The sequence below is a fragment of the Saccostrea cucullata genome, unplaced genomic scaffold (assembly GCF_032062105.1).
Source record: "Saccostrea cucullata isolate Sc308-1 unplaced genomic scaffold, CSIRO_AGI_Scuc_v1 ctg1326, whole genome shotgun sequence".
NCBI lineage: Eukaryota > Metazoa > Mollusca > Bivalvia > Ostreida > Ostreidae > Saccostrea > Saccostrea cuccullata.
In genome coordinates, this window is record NW_026930693.1 from 216,271 (window position 1) to 220,021 (window position 3,751).

The window sequence follows — 3,751 nt, forward strand, 5'->3', positions numbered from 1 at the left end:
GGACGTTCAGTGAAAGCGGTTTAATTGAATATTATTAAATTTTTTGAGAACCATCGGCAGGATAAATTCGTTATGTAGACACTCCGAAGTCGACATCAAAAAGATGATTGAGTGTCTGGTAGACAATATATATCTACCGGTGTTGTTTATATTTTACTTGAACCAAACAACCAAGCTCTATGATAAAGTTGATGACTTAAACTTTTCTATCATCAACTTCCCTTACTCATGCAGCAATATACCTTCATCACCTGCATAAGTTTATGTAGTTGATTCGATAAGCAAGAGCATGCTCTACGTATGAACAATTTTTAATAACGAAGTAAATTATTGACAAACACGATGATGAAACAAGAATATCAGCATACTCGTTTAAAGCCATCATTTCGTAAGTCCTTTGGTCGATACAATGATCTTGTCAGCAAAAAACAATTTATCATCGAGTCAAATGCTGACTGACGTTATCGAATGTCAGACTGCTCGGCCCAACGACACCTCGGCCCAACGACTGCTCGGCCCTTTGACACCTCGGCTCCGACGACTCGGCCCAAATTGGAAGACACCTCGGCTCATATAAAAGACACCTCGGTCCAAACAGAAATATATTATTTTAATTAAATATATTTATTATTTAATATTTATGTTGTTATATATCTATGAAATGCAAAAGAAAATTAATTTGATACATTTGCAATCTTCCAAGACGGCAAAATGACCGTAATGAAAGAAAGACGATCCATAAGTAACTTGATTATAAGTTAAAAATTAAGATTAAAAATACAAAGTATACAGTATCATACATTTACATTACCATAACAGGGAAAATACAAAAAAAAAATAATAATAATTTATTGAAAAAAAAACTAAATTTTATTTTATTCCTACTGGGCCGAGCAGTCTTCGGTATGGGCCGAGGTGTCAATGATTTTGTGCCGACCTGTCAGGGCCGAGGTGTCAACCAGCACGGGCCGAGGTGTCGTTGGGCCGAGTAGTCTGTCTACCACCACGTTATCATACTAATTGTTAGTCCATTATTTAGACACTTAATTGACGAGGGATTTTCCCATTATTTCCTGATCATGACAAGGAGCATACGGCGGGTGTGACCGGTCGGCAGAGGATGCTCACTCCTCCATCGCACCTGATCCTACCTGTGATGTTTTGGAGGTCCATGTTCTCTCTGTTCCTATTAAATATATATATATATGTATTGTTTTAAGGACTTTTGATCTGAAATTCTGTTGCGTTCATCACTGCATGAACTACATTATAGGCATGTTGCCAGTACAGTCAGTGGCTGTTCCATCAATGAAACGTATTAAGACATTTGCATCATTAATACAATAATTAACCTTTTTATTCAAACTTTAAATGATTATCTAATCAGATATGAATATAAAATGCTTTCTTTGTTTGTTATTACTGGAATGAACGGTAGCAGCTATTGCAGAAAAAATTTGCATAACCCGCTTACGTTACATTATTGTTTAAATGTTTCATTGGATGAAAATCACTCTGATGAACAAAGGAAAATCAAGGCAGTGACAGATGCACAAGGGAGATCGAAAAAATAAGAGAGGCTTCGTAGAGGTAAATGACTTCAGCTTGGTAGAGGTAAATGACTTCAGCTTGGTAGAGGTAAATGACTTCAGCTTGGTAGAGGTAAATGACTTCAGCTTGGTAGAGGTAAATGACTTCAGCTTGGTAGAGGTAAATGACTTCAGCTTGGTAGAGGTAAATGACTTAAGCTTGGTAGAGGTAATGACTTAAGCTTGGTAGAGGTAAATGACTTAAGCTTGGTAAAGGTAAATGACTTAAGCTTGGTAGAGGTAATGACTTAAGCTTGGTAGAGATAAATGACTTAAGCTTGGTAGAGGTAATGACTTAAGCTTGGTAGAGGTAAATGATTTAAGCTTGGTAGAGGTAATGACTTAAGCTTGGTAGAGATAAATGACTTAAGCTTGGTAGAGGTAATGACTTAAGCTTGGTAGAGGTAAATGATTTAAGCTTGGTAGAGGTAAATGACTTCAGCTTGGTAGAGGTAAATGACTTCAGCTTGGTAGAGGTAAATGACTTAAGCTTGGTAGAGGTAAATTACTTCAGCTTGTTAGAGGTAAATGACTTAAGCTTGGTAGAGGTAAATGACTTAAGCTTGGTAGAGGTAAATGACTTCAGCTTGGTAGAGGTAATGACTTAAGCTTGGTAGAGGTAAATGACTTAAGCTTGGTAGAGGTAATGACTTAAGCTTGGTAGAGTTAAATGACTTAAGCTTGGTAAAGGGAAATGACTTAAGCTTGGTAGAGGTAAATGACTTAAGCTTGGTAGAGGTAAATGACTTAAGCTTGGTAGAGGTAATGACTTAAGCTTGGTAGAGGTAAATGACTTAAGCTTGGTAGAGGTAATGACTTAAGCTTGGTAGAGGTAAATGACTTAAGCTTGGTAGAGGTAAATGACTCAAGCTTGGTAGAGGGAAATGACTTCAGCTTGGTAGATGTAAATGACTTCAGCTTGGTAGAGGTAAATGACTTCAGCTTGGTAGAGGTAAATGACTTAAGCTTGGTAGAGGTAAATGACTTCAGCTTGGTAGAGGTAAATGACTTCAGCTTGGTAGAGGTAAATGGCTTCAGCTTGGTAGAGGTAAATGACTTAAGCTTGGTAGAGGTAAATGACTCAAGCTTGGTAGAGGTAAATGACTTCAGCTTGGTAGAGGTAAATGACTTCAGCTTGGTAGAGGTAAATGACTTCAGCTTGGTAGAGGTAAATGACTTCAGCTTGGTAGAGGTAAATGACTTCAGCTTGGTAGAGGTAAATGACTTCAGCTTGGTAGAGGTAAATGACTTTAAGCTTGGTAGAGGTAAATAACTAAAGCTTGGAATAGAAAATTCCAGAGGATGTTCAATCCTCCATGGCAAGTTATGAAACAGCCTCGTTTGTAGTCATCATTTTTCAAATCCATGGTCCGTGTTTGCTCTGTGTATCTGATTCGTATTTTTATTTTAATTCATTATGGTTCAAGAGCTTGGAAACTGCTCGTTATCCCCATTTTTCATGTAAGATTTGGACATAAAATTAATCAGGGAATTAAAATACTCTCTCAACTTTTTCTTAAGAATGAAAGTACACACAAAACTTTACAAAAAACGAGGCAAGATCAACTTTTCAATCGTCAACTTCTTCTTTTATACATACATGTAGCATTTAGTTTATGCCTCGCAGTTGTTGCAAAACACAAGAATGCTCTACGTTTGAACAAGTCTTTGAAACAGTCTCGTTTGAAGTCATCATTTTTCAAATTTTATGGTTGAAACAAGGACTGGTTGATTGTGTGTTGTTTAACGTCCCTTTAGAGAATTTTCCATCATATGGAAAGCCACCACTTGCCAGTGGAGAGCTATACAAATTTTAACCCAGTTCGGCACTCAGGGCCATTGAGCAATGAGGGATTTTTTCTTTCCAGCACCTCATGGAGCAAGAGACCTTGGTTTATACGGTTTCATCTGAAGGACCGTCCTCCTTGTCCCACACTGGGATTACTGTTTACCTTCATCTGGAAGTGTGCACACTTTGATGTGCAGTTTAAAAATACAAAAATTTCCTTAATACAATGCCAAATAATACTAGATTTCATCATGGAACTGTCAAAAGATGCTAATCAATGGAAAAAGAATAAGTCTGTACTTTACACATTGATAGCACTTCAAAACCCTCTAGATATTGACTATATTATATAACTCAAGAACTTACACTGAGA